Source organism: Aotus nancymaae, unplaced genomic scaffold, assembly GCF_030222135.1.
Source record: "Aotus nancymaae isolate 86718 unplaced genomic scaffold, 86718_ANA_hifiasm-v0.15.2.pri h1tg000043l, whole genome shotgun sequence".
Lineage (NCBI taxonomy): Eukaryota > Metazoa > Chordata > Mammalia > Primates > Aotidae > Aotus > Aotus nancymaae.
The window spans coordinates 13179561-13197216 of NW_026988457.1; the positions used below are offsets into that span (position 1 = coordinate 13179561).

The window sequence follows — 17656 nt, forward strand, 5'->3', positions numbered from 1 at the left end:
AGTATTTGATCTGAAATGTCGATTTTTTTTTTAGTAGAAATGAAGATATACATGATTGATACCAAAATCTCAAGCTACGGAAAATAGTAATGCTTCCCGCTTTTACTAAACCTCTTTATTAGACCTCAGTGCCAATGTGGGACACCCTTTGTGATGGCAGTTATTTCAAACTCAAGTCCAGTTTGTAGTTAGTCAGCCCTCTTATTCCATTGAATGTCCTGCTTCAGAGACCCTCCATTAACTCCTTACATTCACCCACCACGGTGGTCCCTCTCGACCCTCAAGAAGGGTCAAATACCTAAAGGTCTGACCCATTGGTACATTCTAGTATGACAGTGATTTGAGGTTTGCGGCACCAGCCTCCATGGTGGTAGAGTTCTGGATGGTAAAGAACACCTCCAGGCCGGGCGCGGTGGCTCAAGCCTGTAATCCCAGCACTTTGGGAGGCCGAGGCGGGTGGATCACGAGGTCGAGAGATCGAGACCATCCTGGTCAACATTGTGAAACCCCGTCTCTACTAATACAAAAAAAAAAAAAAATTAGCTGGGCACGGTGGCGTGTGCCTGTAATCCCAGCTACTCAGGAGGCTGAGGCAGGAGAATTGCCTGAACCCAGGAGGCGGAGGTTGCGGTGAGCCGAGATCGTGCCATTGCACTCCAGCCTGGGTAACAAGAGCGAGACTCCGTCTCAAAAAAAAAAGAACACCTCCAAGGCTCTCAGCTCTGATCCTTTCTGCTGAGGGCTTCACAGTACCCTCACTGTTCTACCTACTTCTTCCTGCAAACAGGAATGTCTCTTCTCTTGGGCCACTCTAGTATGTCTCATACACAGAAAATGTTGAGTTTCCAAGGCATTTCTCTGCTACTCGGGGTGACAAGACAGTAACAGACAGAAGCCTCCCCGTTTACTCTGTTTCTCTTTTTTCCAAAACAACTGTAAAAATGTGGACATTTCCTATACATGCTACAGTGAGAAGATAAAGAAACTGTGTCAAAGACACTCTGTACTGCCATGGACACTCCTCAGAGTAAATCCCATTAATCTCAATCTCTATTTCTGTCATTGTTTTGTGTGTGTTTTTGTGTGTACATCTTTTATAACTCACATGTCTTCAGTGGCACTATCAATGATGACTCCTGCCAGCTCATTTGGATGGGGACTAAAGGACAAATATGGTCAGAGTCAGATACTATGTGTAATTCTAAATGTTTTGCATCAAATAGCTAGTTACTCTATGAGTTATTCCTTGGTTACACTTTAAATATTCACATGTATGTATATCACCAAATTCACCTGATATGGCATTTTTTAATTAGAAATGAGGTGTTATATGTCAACAGTGAATATCTTAGGCTTTGTACATAGCAATGCATCCAGATTAAGTGATGTATCACCACCTCAATGTGTCACACCCTTTTTCAAGTACAGTTAATTCCAGTTCAACTTTAGTTTTTAAGTCCTCTTCTTATAATCCCATCTGAATTCCTCATTCTCAATTACCTCCAATCACCTCCTCACTTTTCACCCATTTAGTTGTCTTTCTTGCCCAAAAGTCAGGGCCCAGTGGCTGCTGGCCTCAAGCAAGGGCTCTATCCAGTGTCATGATGGGTATAGGCCCAGGGAGTCAGCCTCACAGTGGCAGGGCTCTGGAGGCTGAGAAATACTTTCAAGGCTATTAGCTCTGTTCTTTTTTCTGCTGCTAGCTTCTCTGTTCATTGTCCACTGCTATCTCCTTCTGGCTCCAAGCAGGAGTTGCTTTTTTTTGGTCCAGACTTCTAGAACAGTCTCATTCCCACAGAAACAACAGGTGGCAAACACTAACACAGCAAGCCTCCCTCTACGAGTTCTTCCCCGTTTTCCTACCTCCATCCAAAAGACAAAAGAATATTTTGCACAGAAGCTGATCCTGAGAGGACTCTTGACATAGTTTCAAGGGAGCTGCTAGTTCCTATGCATGTTCATGGCAGTCAATAGCCGAATCTCAGTCTTGCTGTGTACAATGCATGTATACATGTGTTCATATATGCATATACATGAATCATTTTATTCCTTTATATCACATGTTACATTGGCCAGTCTACCAGAAGATCCTCTTTCGATTCACACAGAGGGCAGGGTCGAAGAATTTAAAATGTACATAGTAAGACAACATGCAACTTCGTAGACTTAACATTTTCAGTTCTAAATAGTTCCAATTACTTTTTAACCTGTAAACGGCTTGACCCTTACACAAGTCATGTGTGTATTTGGTTATTTGGAATCTGCCATGCCATTTTCCCTACACATCGTACTTTATATGATTGTAGCATACATTTTAGACCTATCCAAGACTCACTGACTCAAGATTTAACTAAAATTCTCTACCACTGAAGCTGACCAATACATGACAGCCTTTAGTGGGTGAATTTCTTTTAAAATTGATATAAAAGAACTAAGGGTACTAAGGGTGACAAATACACAAACAGGAAGAAGCAGCTCTCCTATGACTTGGTCCTCTGAATATAACTCCACCAAAAAAAGATGCAAAGTTATCTACAAATGCTACAATGAGAATAATTGGAAATCCTGTTATAAAACACTCTGTATGGCCATGCAGCCTCCTGAGAGTAAATTCCACAAATGTCCATCTGTCTCCTTGTTTTACATTTCCATTGCATGTTTGAGTTGTTTGTGTGCATGTATTGAAAGAAGTCTATAGGATGGATGCATGGATGGATATATTTGCTTCTGTGCCTGTGTGTGTGGAAAGTTCTATGTATACTTATGCATATGTGTGTCTTTATCTATTTATAACTCACCTTTCATTGATAGATGCCTCCTGGGTTGCTCCTCTCAATTCATTTGTGTGTGGACTAGAGGATGGTAAAAGAACAGTTAGACAGAAGACATAATTCTAAATTTACTTTTTTGGAAAAACTAGCTTTTATTGCTTCCATTACTCTACACATAAACCAGTTTCTTTCTGACTATTCATGTGTATATAACTATTTTAATCTAGAATGTAACTTTTTTTAGTTAAACATGAGAATTTATATGGTGGCAACCAACATCTTAGGCTGGGGATAATATGAATGCTTCCTGATTTCAGTAAAACCACTGTATTATGCCCTTAGTCCCAGTGTGTGATAGTCTTTGTTGTGGCAGTTATTTCAAACTCAGTTCCAGTTTGTATGTAGTCAGTCCTTGTATTCTACTCAATGTCATGCTTTGAAGGCCCTCTAATACCTCCTTACCCGATCATCTCTCCTGTTCCTCAAGCAGGATAAAGTAACTGCTCCTCCATTGCGGCAGAGTTCTGAAGGGTGGGAAACATTTCTAGGGCTGTTACCCTTTTTCTTTTCCCCTTAAGTTTTCACTACTCTCTGTCTCCTGCTATCCCTTCCATTTCCAAATATGATTCTCTGCTCTCTTCAGCCAATGTAATAAGTCTCACATATAGGCAGTCTGCATTTTTTTTTTTTTTTGAGATGAAGTCTTGCTCCATCACCCAGGCTGGAGTGCAGTGGTGCAATCTCGGCTCACTGCAACCTCTGCCTCCTGGGTTCAAGTGATTCTCCTGCCTCAGCCTCCTGAGTAGCTGGGATTACAGGTGCCTGCCACCACATCTGGCTAATTTTTATATTTTTAGTAGAGACGGGGTTACACCATCTTGGCCAGGCTGGTCTCAAACTCCACTGTGCAGGCAGTCAGCCTGCCAATCCCATCTGAGGACCCACTTCCTGGATGCCTCCATCACCTCCTTCCTTTTGCCCATCATGTTAGTCTTTCCTGTCCATGAGACACAGGCAAGTAGCTGTGGGCTTAAGGAAAGGCTGCATGCAATGAGCTGGTGGGCTTGGGGTTGGCTCTGGGCTCCAACCTCACATGTGGACAGAGCTCTGGAGGGTGAGGGACAAGTCCCCGTTCCATTAGCTCTGTTCTGTTCTGCCAAGGGTTTCTCTGCCGCTATCCCCATGCTGCAAATAGGATTCTCTCCCTGGTAGGGCCGCTCTGTCAGGCTCTTGATCTCAGGAAATCTGAGTGCCTGAAGAAACTGCTTACTATCAACCAAGGGTAACAAATAAACTAACTGGAAGAAGCAACTCTCCTATGACCTGCTCCTCTTTACACAACTCCATCAAAGATGGATGCAAAGTCACCCACAAATGCTACAAGGCGAAGAACTGGAAACCCTGTTTAAAAACACTCTTTATGGACGTGCATTCTCCTGAGAGTGAATTCGACAAATGGCCCCCTGTCTCCTCGTTCCACGTTTCCATTGTGTGCATGGGATTGTTTGTAGATGTGTGTTGACAGAAGTGTGTATGGATGGATAGACAGATGGATATATTTATGTGCCTGTGCGTGTGTACAGTTGTATGCACACTTATGCCTATGTGTGTCTTTATTCTCCTAATCATAACTCACCTTTCACTGATAGGTGCCTCCTGCCTTGCTTCTGCCAATTTATTTATGTTTGAACTAGGGATGATAAAAGGATACAGTCAAACAGGAGACACAACTCTAAATTTACTTTTCTGCAATAATTAGCTTTCATCACTCTACACATAAACCAATCGATTTCTAACTACTCACGTGTATAGCACTCTTTGGATCCGAAATGTCATTTTTTAATTCGAAATGAGGATTTCTATGACGGCTGCCAATATTGTAAGCTGGTGAAAATACTAATGCTTCCCGATTTAACTAAACCTCTTTATTAGAGCTCAGTCCCAATGTGTGACACCCTTTGTGGTGGCACTTATTTCAAACTCAAGTCCAGTTTGCAGGTAGTCACCCCTCTTATTCCATTGAATGTCCTGCTCCAAAGACCCTCCATTAGCTCCTTAATTTCGGCCAGCATGGTGGTCCCTCTTGACCCTCAAAAGGGGTCAGGTTACTAGAGGTCTCACACAGGGGCACAATCCAGCACGATGGGGATTTGAGGTTTGCAGCACCAGCCTCCATGGTGGCAGAGCTGTGGAGGGTGGAGAACACCTCCAAGGCTCTAAGCTCTGCTCCTCTCTGCCGAGGGCTTCACAGAACTATGACTACTCATACCGCCCCCTCGTTTCAAATAGGATTCTCTCCTCCCTCTGCCCACTCTGGTATATCTCATAGACAGAAAATCTGAGTTTCCAGGCATTTGCCTGCTCCTAACTAAGGGTGACGAGTCAGTAACAGAGGGAGGCCTCCCGCTATAGTCTGTTTCGCTCTTCTTTTTTTAACAACAGTAAAAATGTGGCAGTTTGCCTGTACCTGCCACAGTGAGAAGACAGACAAACTGTGTCGAAGACACTCTGTATTGCCATGGACACTCCTCAGAGTAAGTCCCACGCATCTCAATCTCTCTGTCATTGTTTTGTTTGTGTGTGTGTTTGTGTGTACATCTTTTATAACTCACATGTCTTCGGTGGCTCTATGAACGATGACTTCTCGAAGCTCATACGGATCGGGACTAAAGGACAAATATGCTCAGAGTCAGACACGATGTGTAATTCTAAATGTTTTACATCAAAAAGCTTCAGTTACTCTATGAGTTATTCCCTGGTTATACTTGAAGTGTTCACGTGTCTCCTAACTTTTTAATAATCGCCATTCTAACTGGTGTGAGATGGTGTCTCAACGTGGTTTTGGTTTGCATTTCTCTAACGACCAGTGATGCTGAGCTTCTTTTCATGTGTTTGTTGGCTGCATAAATGTCTTCTTTTGAGCAGTGTCTGTTCATATCCTTTGTCCACTTTTTGATGGTGTTATTTGTCTTTTTCTTGTAAATTTGTTTAAGGTCTTTACATATTCTGGTTATTAAGCCCTTTGTCAGATGGGTAGATTGCAAAAATTTTTCCCATTCTGTTGGTTGCCAGTTCACGGTAATGATAGTTTCTACACTGTTGGTGGGAGGGTGGGAGTGTAAATTAATTCAACCATAGTGGAAGACAGTGTGGTGATTCCTCAAGGATCTAGAAATAGAAATAGCATTTGACCCAGCAATCCCATTACTGGGTATATTCCCAAAAGATTGTAAAACATTCAACTATAAAGACACATGCACACGTATGTTTATGGCAGCACTGGTCACAATAGCATAGACTTGGAACCAACCCAAATGCCCATCAAAAATGGACTGGATAAAGAAAATGTGGCACATATATACCATGGACTACTACGCAGCCATAGAAAAGGATGAATTCGTGTCCTTTGCAGGGACATGGATGAAGCTGGAAACCATCAGTCTCAGCCAACGGACACAAACAGAAAACCAAACACTGCGTGTTCTCACTCATAAGTGGGTGTTGGAGAATGAGAAAACGTGGACACAGGGAGGGGAACGTCACACACCAGGGTATGTGAGGGGTGTGGGGACACTAGGGGAGGGATTAGCAGGGGGTGGGGAGATTGGGTAGGGATACCATTAGGAGAAATGCCTAAGGCAGATGATGGGGAGATGGATGCAGCAACCACCGTGGCACGCGTACACCTATGTAAAAATCCTGCACGTTTTGCACATGTACCCTCGAACTTAAAGTATAATAATAATAATAATAATAACACAGAAATGTTAAAAATAGAGTCCTCTGGAGTAAAATTAAAATACAATAAAGTAAAAATTCATATGTAAATCACTAAAATCACCTGGCATGGGAATTTTTTACTTTAGAGATGAGGTTTTAAATATCAAGAGTGAATATCTAAGGCTGTGAACATACCAGCACATCCAGATTAAGTGACTATAACTTCACCAAAATTTGGAACAGACTTTATCAAGGACATTTAATTACAGTTCAACTTTCATTTGTAAGTCCCCCTTCTTATAATCCCATCTGAATTCCTCATTCTCAATCACCTCCAACCACCTCCTCATATTTCACCAATCCTAGTGGTTTTTCCTGCCCAAGAGTTAGGGTCAAGTAGACGCAGGCCTCAAGCCAGGGCTCCATCCCATGTGATGATGGGTATGGGCTCAAGCAGTCAGCCTCACATAGTGCCAGAGTTCTGGAGGGTGGGGAATACTTCCAGGGCTATTATCTGTAATTTGTGTTGTGTTGCTGGGGGTTCTGTGTGCCCTTTGTCCACTGCTATCGCCTTCTGGCTCCAAGCAGGATTCACTTCTCTCTTGATTCACACTACTAGTACAGTCTCATTCCCACACAAAAGAATGGTGGTAAATAATAAAGCCTCCCCCTATGAGTTCTTCCACATTTTCCTACCTTATTCCAAAAAACAAAAGAATAGTCTTCACAAAGCTCACCCTGAGAAGACTCTTAAAATAGTTTCAAGGGAACTCCTTGTTCCCATGGATGCTCGTGACAGTGAATAGCCCGAATCTCAATCTCTCTGCATGTTGTATGTATGAATGCATGTATGTGTGCGTTCATATACGCATGTATACATGTATAGTTGTATTCCTTTAGTTCATATGTTGCATTGTCCAGTCAGCCAGAAGGTACCCTTTCAATTCACACACAGGGTAGTGCCAAAGAACTTAAACCGTACATAGTAAGAAAACCGGTAACGTCCCAGCCTTAACGTTTTCAGTCAAAAATAGTTCCAGTTACTTTTCAACCTGTGAACTGCTTGATCCTTACAGAATTCAGGTGTGCATTTGGGCATTTGGAACCCTCCATGCCATTTTCCCTATACACCATACTTTACATAATTGCACCACACACTTTTCACTTATCCCAGAATCAATGACTCAAGATTTAACTGAATTCTCTACCACTGAAGCTGACCAACGCCTGACAGCCTTTTGAGGGTGAACTTCTCTTAAATGCAACTCCACTGTGCAGGCAGTCAGCCTGCCAATCCCATCTGAGGACCCACTTCCTGGATGCCTCCATCACCTCCTTCCTTTTGCCCATCATGTTAGTCTTTCCTGTCCATGAGACACAGGCGAGTAGCTGTGGGCTTAAGGAAAGGCTGCATGCAATGAGGTGGTGGGCTTGGGGTTGGCTCTGGACTCCAACCTCACATGTGGACAGAGCTCTGGAGGGTGAGGGACAAGTCCCCGTTCCATTAGCTCTGTTCTGTTCTGCCAAGGGTTTCTCTGCCGCTATCCCCATGCTGCAAATAGGATTCTCTCCCTGGTAGGGCCGCTCTGTCAGGCTCTTGATCTCAGGAAATCTGAGTGCCTGAAGAAACTGCTTACTATCAACCAAGGGTAACAAATAAACTAACTGGAAGAAGCAACTCGCCTATGACCTGCTCCTCTTTACACAAGTCCATCAAAGATGGATGCAAAGTCACCCACAAATGCTACAAGGCGAACAACGGGAAACCCTGTTTAAAAACACTCTTTATGGACGTGCATTCTCCTGAGAGTGAATTCGACAAATGGCCCCCTGTCTCCTTGTTCCACGTTTCCATTGTGTGCATGGGATTGTTTGTAGATGTGTGTTGACAGAAGTGTGTATGGATGGATAGACAGATGGATATATTTATGTGCCTGTGCGTGTGTACAGTTGTATGCACACTTATGCCTATGTGTGTCTTTATTCTCCTAATCATAACTCACCTTTCACTGATAGGTGCCTCCTGCCTTGCTTCTGCCAATTTATTTATGTTTGAACTAGGGATGATAAAAGGATACAGTCAAACAGGAGACACAACTCTAAATTTACTTTTCTGCAATAATTAGCTTTCATCACTCTACACATAAACCAATCGATTTCTAACTACTCACGTGTATAGCACTCTTTGGATCCGAAATGTCATTTTTTAATTCGAAATGAGGATTTCTATGACGGCTGCCAATATTGTAAGCTGGTGAAAATACTAATGCTTCCCGATTTAACTAAACCTCTTTATTAGAGCTCAGTCCCAATGTGTGACACCCTTTGTGGTGGCACTTATTTCAAACTCAAGTCCAGTTTGCAGGTAGTCACCCCTCTTATTCCATTGAATGTCCTGCTCCAAAGACCCTCCATTAGCTCCTTAATTTCGGCCAGCATGGTGGTCCCTCTTGACCCTCAAAAGGGGTCAGGTTACTAGAGGTCTCACACAGGGGCACAATCCAGCACGATGGGGATTTGAGGTTTGCAGCACCAGCCTCCATGGTGGCAGAGCTGTGGAGGGTGGAGAACACCTCCAAGGCTCTAAGCTCTGCTCCTCTCTGCCGAGGGCTTCACAGAACTATGACTACTCATACCGCCCCCTCGTTTCAAATAGGATTCTCTCCTCCCTCTGCCCACTCTGGTATATCTCATAGACAGAAAATCTGAGTTTCCAGGCATTTGCCTGCTCCTAACTAAGGGTGACGAGTCAGTAACAGAGGGAGGCCTCCCGCTATAGTCTGTTTCGCTCTTCTTTTTTTAACAACTGTAAAAATGTGGTAGTTTGCCTGTACCTGCCACAGTGAGAAGACAGACAAACTGTGTCGAAGACACTCTGTATTGCCATGGACACTCCTCAGAGTAAGTCCCACGCATCTCAATCTCTCTGTCATTGTTTTGTTTGTGTGTGTGTTTGTGTGTACATCTTTTATAACTCACATGTCTTCGGTGGCTCTATGAACGATGACTTCTCGAAGCTCATACGGATCGGGACTAAAGGACAAATATGCTCAGAGTCAGACACGATGTGTAATTCTAAATGTTTTACATCAAAAAGCTTCAGTTACTCTATGAGTTATTCCCTGGTTATACTTGAAGTGTTCACGTGTCTCCTAACTTTTTAATAATCGCCATTCTAACTGGTGTGAGATGGTGTCTCAACGTGGTTTTGGTTTGCATTTCTCTAACGACCAGTGATGCTGAGCTTCTTTTCATGTGTTTGTTGGCTGCATAAATGTCTTCTTTTGAGCAGTGTCTGTTCATATCCTTTGTCCACTTTTTGATGGTGTTATTTGTCTTTTTCTTGTAAATTTGTTTAAGGTCTTTACATATTCTGGTTATTAAGCCCTTTGTCAGATGGGTAGATTGCAAAAATTTTTCCCATTCTGTTGGTTGCCAGTTCACGGTAATGATAGTTTCTACACTGTTGGTGGGAGGGTGGGAGTGTAAATTAATTCAACCATAGTGGAAGACAGTGTGGTGATTCCTCAAGGATCTAGAAATAGAAATAGCATTTGACCCAGCAATCCCATTACTGGGTATATTCCCAAAAGATTGTAAAACATTCAACTATAAAGACACATGCACACGTATGTTTATGGCAGCACTGGTCACAATAGCATAGACTTGGAACCAACCCAAATGCCCATCAAAAATGGACTGGATAAAGAAAATGTGGCACATATATACCATGGACTACTACGCAGCCATAGAAAAGGATGAATTCGTGTCCTTTGCAGGGACATGGATGAAGCTGGAAACCATCAGTCTCAGCCAACGGACACAAACAGAAAACCAAACACTGCGTGTTCTCACTCATAAGTGGGTGTTGGAGAATGAGAAAACGTGGACACAGGGAGGGGAACGTCACACACCAGGGTATGTGAGGGGTGTGGGGACACTAGGGGAGGGATTAGCAGGGGGTGGGGAGATTGGGTAGGGATACCATTAGGAGAAATGCCTAAGGCAGATGATGGGGAGATGGATGCAGCAACCACCGTGGCACGCGTACACCTATGTAAAAATCCTGCACGTTTTGCACATGTACCCTCGAACTTAAAGTATAATAATAATAATAATAATAATAACACAGAAATGTTAAAAATAGAGTCCTCTGGAGTAAAATTAAAATACAATAAAGTAAAAATTCATATGTAAATCACTAAAATCACCTGGCATGGGAATTTTTTACTTTAGAGATGAGGTTTTAAATATCAAGAGTGAATATCTAAGGCTGTGAACATACCAGCACATCCAGATTAAGTGACTATAACTTCACCAAAATTTGGAACAGACTTTATCAAGGACATTTAATTACAGTTCAACTTTCATTTGTAAGTCCCCCTTCTTATAATCCCATCTGAATTCCTCATTCTCAATCACCTCCAACCACCTCCTCATATTTCACCAATCCTAGTGGTTTTTCCTGCCCAAGAGTTAGGGTCAAGTAGACGCAGGCCTCAAGCCAGGGCTCCATCCCATGTGATGATGGGTATGGGCTCAAGCAGTCAGCCTCACATAGTGCCAGAGTTCTGGAGGGTGGGGAATACTTCCAGGGCTATTATCTGTAATTTGTGTTGTGTTGCTGGGGGTTCTGTGTGCCCTTTGTCCACTGCTATCGCCTTCTGGCTCCAAGCAGGATTCACTTCTCTCTTGATTCACACTACTAGTACAGTCTCATTCCCACACAAAAGAATGGTGGTAAATAATAAAGCCTCCCCCTATGAGTTCTTCCACATTTTCCTACCTTATTCCAAAAAACAAAAGAATAGTCTTCACAAAGCTCACCCTGAGAAGACTCTTAAAATAGTTTCAAGGGAACTCCTTGTTCCCATGGATGCTCGTGACAGTGAATAGCCCGAATCTCAATCTCTCTGCATGTTGTATGTATGAATGCATGTATGTGTGCGTTCATATACGCATGTATACATGTATAGTTGTATTCCTTTAGTTCATATGTTGCATTGTCCAGTCAGCCAGAAGGTACCCTTTCAATTCACACACAGGGTAGTGCCAAAGAACTTAAACCGTACATAGTAAGAAAACCGGTAACGTCCCAGCCTTAACGTTTTCAGTCAAAAATAGTTCCAGTTACTTTTCAACCTGTGAACTGCTTGATCCTTACAGAATTCAGGTGTGCATTTGGGCATTTGGAACCCTCCATGCCATTTTCCCTATACACCATACTTTACATAATTGCACCACACACTTTTCACTTATCCCAGAATCAATGACTCAAGATTTAACTGAATTCTCTACCACTGAAGCTGACCAACGCCTGACAGCCTTTTGAGGGTGAACTTCTCTTAAATGCAACTCCACTGTGCAGGCAGTCAGCCTGCCAATCCCATCTGAGGACCCACTTCCTGGATGCCTCCATCACCTCCTTCCTTTTGCCCATCATGTTAGTCTTTCCTGTCCATGAGACACAGGCGAGTAGCTGTGGGCTTAAGGAAAGGCTGCATGCAATGAGGTGGTGGGCTTGGGGTTGGCTCTGGACTCCAACCTCACATGTGGACAGAGCTCTGGAGGGTGAGGGACAAGTCCCCGTTCCATTAGCTCTGTTCTGTTCTGCCAAGGGTTTCTCTGCCGCTATCCCCATGCTGCAAATAGGATTCTCTCCCTGGTAGGGCCGCTCTGTCAGGCTCTTGATCTCAGGAAATCTGAGTGCCTGAAGAAACTGCTTACTATCAACCAAGGGTAACAAATAAACTAACTGGAAGAAGCAACTCGCCTATGACCTGCTCCTCTTTACACAAGTCCATCAAAGATGGATGCAAAGTCACCCACAAATGCTACAAGGCGAACAACGGGAAACCCTGTTTAAAAACACTCTTTATGGACGTGCATTCTCCTGAGAGTGAATTCGACAAATGGCCCCCTGTCTCCTTGTTCCACGTTTCCATTGTGTGCATGGGATTGTTTGTAGATGTGTGTTGACAGAAGTGTGTATGGATGGATAGACAGATGGATATATTTATGTGCCTGTGCGTGTGTACAGTTGTATGCACACTTATGCCTATGTGTGTCTTTATTCTCCTAATCATAACTCACCTTTCACTGATAGGTGCCTCCTGCCTTGCTTCTGCCAATTTATTTATGTTTGAACTAGGGATGATAAAAGGATACAGTCAAACAGGAGACACAACTCTAAATTTACTTTTCTGCAATAATTAGCTTTCATCACTCTACACATAAACCAATCGATTTCTAACTACTCACGTGTATAGCACTCTTTGGATCCGAAATGTCATTTTTTAATTCGAAATGAGGATTTCTATGACGGCTGCCAATATTGTAAGCTGGTGAAAATACTAATGCTTCCCGATTTAACTAAACCTCTTTATTAGAGCTCAGTCCCAATGTGTGACACCCTTTGTGGTGGCACTTATTTCAAACTCAAGTCCAGTTTGCAGGTAGTCACCCCTCTTATTCCATTGAATGTCCTGCTCCAAAGACCCTCCATTAGCTCCTTAATTTCGGCCAGCATGGTGGTCCCTCTTGACCCTCAAAAGGGGTCAGGTTACTAGAGGTCTCACACAGGGGCACAATCCAGCACGATGGGGATTTGAGGTTTGCAGCACCAGCCTCCATGGTGGCAGAGCTGTGGAGGGTGGAGAACACCTCCAAGGCTCTAAGCTCTGCTCCTCTCTGCCGAGGGCTTCACAGAACTATGACTACTCATACCGCCCCCTCGTTTCAAATAGGATTCTCTCCTCCCTCTGCCCACTCTGGTATATCTCATAGACAGAAAATCTGAGTTTCCAGGCATTTGCCTGCTCCTAACTAAGGGTGACGAGTCAGTAACAGAGGGAGGCCTCCCGCTATAGTCTGTTTCGCTCTTCTTTTTTTAACAACTGTAAAAATGTGGTAGTTTGCCTGTACCTGCCACAGTGAGAAGACAGACAAACTGTGTCGAAGACACTCTGTATTGCCATGGACACTCCTCAGAGTAAGTCCCACGCATCTCAATCTCTCTGTCATTGTTTTGTTTGTGTGTGTGTTTGTGTGTACATCTTTTATAACTCACATGTCTTCGGTGGCTCTATGAACGATGACTTCTCGAAGCTCATACGGATCGGGACTAAAGGACAAATATGCTCAGAGTCAGACACGATGTGTAATTCTAAATGTTTTACATCAAAAAGCTTCAGTTACTCTATGAGTTATTCCCTGGTTATACTTGAAGTGTTCACGTGTCTCCTAACTTTTTAATAATCGCCATTCTAACTGGTGTGAGATGGTGTCTCAACGTGGTTTTGGTTTGCATTTCTCTAACGACCAGTGATGCTGAGCTTCTTTTCATGTGTTTGTTGGCTGCATAAATGTCTTCTTTTGAGCAGTGTCTGTTCATATCCTTTGTCCACTTTTTGATGGTGTTATTTGTCTTTTTCTTGTAAATTTGTTTAAGGTCTTTACATATTCTGGTTATTAAGCCCTTTGTCAGATGGGTAGATTGCAAAAATTTTTCCCATTCTGTTGGTTGCCAGTTCACGGTAATGATAGTTTCTACACTGTTGGTGGGAGGGTGGGAGTGTAAATTAATTCAACCATAGTGGAAGACAGTGTGGTGATTCCTCAAGGATCTAGAAATAGAAATAGCATTTGACCCAGCAATCCCATTACTGGGTATATTCCCAAAAGATTGTAAAACATTCAACTATAAAGACACATGCACACGTATGTTTATGGCAGCACTGGTCACAATAGCATAGACTTGGAACCAACCCAAATGCCCATCAAAAATGGACTGGATAAAGAAAATGTGGCACATATATACCATGGACTACTACGCAGCCATAGAAAAGGATGAATTCGTGTCCTTTGCAGGGACATGGATGAAGCTGGAAACCATCAGTCTCAGCCAACGGACACAAACAGAAAACCAAACACTGCGTGTTCTCACTCATAAGTGGGTGTTGGAGAATGAGAAAACGTGGACACAGGGAGGGGAACGTCACACACCAGGGTATGTGAGGGGTGTGGGGACACTAGGGGAGGGATTAGCAGGGGGTGGGGAGATTGGGTAGGGATACCATTAGGAGAAATGCCTAAGGCAGATGATGGGGAGATGGATGCAGCAACCACCGTGGCACGCGTACACCTATGTAAAAATCCTGCACGTTTTGCACATGTACCCTCGAACTTAAAGTATAATAATAATAATAATAATAACACAGAAATGTTAAAAATAGAGTCCTCTGGAGTAAAATTAAAATACAATAAAGTAAAAATTCATATGTAAATCACTAAAATCACCTGGCATGGGAATTTTTTACTTTAGAGATGAGGTTTTAAATATCAAGAGTGAATATCTAAGGCTGTGAACATACCAGCACATCCAGATTAAGTGACTATAACTTCACCAAAATTTGGAACAGACTTTATCAAGGACATTTAATTACAGTTCAACTTTCATTTGTAAGTCCCCCTTCTTATAATCCCATCTGAATTCCTCATTCTCAATCACCTCCAACCACCTCCTCATATTTCACCAATCCTAGTGGTTTTTCCTGCCCAAGAGTTAGGGTCAAGTAGACGCAGGCCTCAAGCCAGGGCTCCATCCCATGTGATGATGGGTATGGGCTCAAGCAGTCAGCCTCACATAGTGCCAGAGTTCTGGAGGGTGGGGAATACTTCCAGGGCTATTATCTGTAATTTGTGTTGTGTTGCTGGGGGTTCTGTGTGCCCTTTGTCCACTGCTATCGCCTTCTGGCTCCAAGCAGGATTCACTTCTCTCTTGATTCACACTACTAGTACAGTCTCATTCCCACACAAAAGAATGGTGGTAAACAATAAAGCCTCCCCCTATGAGTTCTTCCACATTTTCCTACCTTATTCCAAAAAACAAAAGAATAGTCTTCACAAAGCTCACCCTGAGAAGACTCTTAAAATAGTTTCAAGGGAACTCCTTGTTCCCATGGATGCTCGTGACAGTGAATAGCCCGAATCTCAATCTCTCTGCATGTTGTATGTATGAATGCATGTATGTGTGCGTTCATATACGCATGTATACATGTATAGTTGTATTCCTTTAGTTCATATGTTGCATTGTCCAGTCAGCCAGAAGGTACCCTTTCAATTCACACACAGGGTAGTGCCAAAGAACTTAAACCGTACATAGTAAGAAAACCGGTAACGTCCCAGCCTTAACGTTTTCAGTCAAAAATAGTTCCAGTTACTTTTCAACCTGTGAACTGCTTGATCCTTACAGAATTCAGGTGTGCATTTGGGCATTTGGAACCCTCCATGCCATTTTCCCTATACACCATACTTTACATAATTGCACCACACACTTTTCACTTATCCCAGAATCAATGACTCAAGATTTAACTGAATTCTCTACCACTGAAGCTGACCAATGCTTGACAGCCTTTTGAGGGTGAACTTCTCTTAAATGCAACTCCACTGTGCAGGCAGTCAGCCTGCCAATCCCATCTGAGGACCCACTTCCTGGATGCCTCCATCACCTCCTTCCTTTTGCCCATCATGTTAGTCTTTCCTGTCCATGAGACACAGGCGAGTAGCTGTGGGCTTAAGGAAAGGCTGCATGCAATGAGGTGGTGGGCTTGGGGTTGGCTCTGGACTCCAACCTCACATGTGGACAGAGCTCTGGAGGGTGAGGGACAAGTCCCCGTTCCATTAGCTCTGTTCTGTTCTGCCAAGGGTTTCTCTGCCGCTATCCCCATGCTGCAAATAGGATTCTCTCCCTGGTAGGGCCGCTCTGTCAGGCTCTTGATCTCAGGAAATCTGAGTGCCTGAAGAAACTGCTTACTATCAACCAAGGGTAACAAATAAACTAACTGGAAGAAGCAACTCGCCTATGACCTGCTCCTCTTTACACAAGTCCATCAAAGATGGATGCAAAGTCACCCACAAATGCTACAAGGCGAAGAACTGGAAACCCTGTTTAAAAACACTCTTTATGGACGTGCATTCTCCTGAGAGTGAATTCGACAAATGGCCCCCTGTCTCCTCGTTCCACGTTTCCATTGTGTGCATGGGATTGTTTGTAGATGTGTGTTGACAGAAGTGTGTATGGATGGATAGACAGATGGATATATTTATGTGCCTGTGTGTGTGTACAGTTGTATGCACACTTATGCATATGTGTGTCTTTATTCTTCTAATCATAACTCACCTTTCACTGATAGGTGCCTCCTGCCTTGCTCCTGCCAATTTATTTATGTTTGAACTAGGGATGATAAAAGGATACAGTCAAACAGGAGACACAACTCTAAATTTACTTTTGCTTTCATTACTCTACATATAAACTGGATAATTTCTGACTATTCGTGTTTATAGCAGTATTTGATCTGAAATGTCGATTTTTTTTTTAGTAGAAATGAAGATATACATGATTGATACCAAAATCTCAAGCTACGGAAAATAGTAATGCTTCCCGCTTTTACTAAACCTCTTTATTAGACCTCAGTGCCAATGTGGGACACCCTTTGTGATGGCAGTTATTTCAAACTCAAGTCCAGTTTGTAGTTAGTCAGCCCTCTTATTCCATTGAATGTCCTGCTTCAGAGACCCTCCATTAACTCCTTACATTCACCCACCACGGTGGTCCCTCTCGACCCTCAAGAAGGGTCAAATACCTAAAGGTCTGACCCATTGGTACATTCTAGTATGACAGTGATTTGAGGTTTGCGGCACCAGCCTCCATGGTGGTAGAGTTCTGGATGGTAAAGAACACCTCCAGGCCAGGCGCGGTGGCTCAAGCCTGTAATCCCAGCACTTTGGGAGGCCGAGGCGGGTGGATCACGAGGTCGAGAGATCGAGACCATCCTGGTCAACATTGTGAAACCCCGTCTCTACTAATACAAAAAAAAAAAAAATTAGCTGGGCACGGTGGCGTGTGCCTGTAATCCCAGCTACTCAGGAGGCTGAGGCAGGAGAATTGCCTGAACCCAGGAGGCGGAGGTTGCGGTGAGCCGAGATCGTGCCATTGCACTCCAGCCTGGGTAACAAGAGCGAGACTCCGTCTCAAAAAAAAAAAAAAAAAAAAAAAAGAACACCTCCAAGGCTCTCAGCTCTGATCCTTTCTGCTGAGGGCTTCACAGTACCCTCACTGTTCTACCTACTTCTTCCTGCAAACAGGAATGTCTCTTCTCTTGGGC

The 17656-nt window shown here is 43.3% G+C and overlaps 1 protein-coding gene across 1 annotated transcript in view; it reads right to left on the reverse strand.

The window, feature by feature from the left end:
* The window catches only part of LOC105729169 (phosphatidylinositol 3,4,5-trisphosphate 3-phosphatase TPTE2-like), a 77723-nt gene extending 72320 nt beyond the window's left edge, over nucleotides 1-5403 (reverse strand). Inside the window, exons 1-4 of the mRNA XM_064361771.1 lie at nucleotides 5384-5403; nucleotides 4408-4461; nucleotides 2799-2852; nucleotides 1106-1159 (exon numbers count right to left, since the gene is read on the reverse strand). The gene's annotated coding sequence lies outside the window, so the exon portion shown is untranslated. The remainder of the gene's footprint in view (nucleotides 1-1105; nucleotides 1160-2798; nucleotides 2853-4407; nucleotides 4462-5383) is intronic.
* Between the last annotated feature and the right edge of the window lie 12253 nt (nucleotides 5404-17656).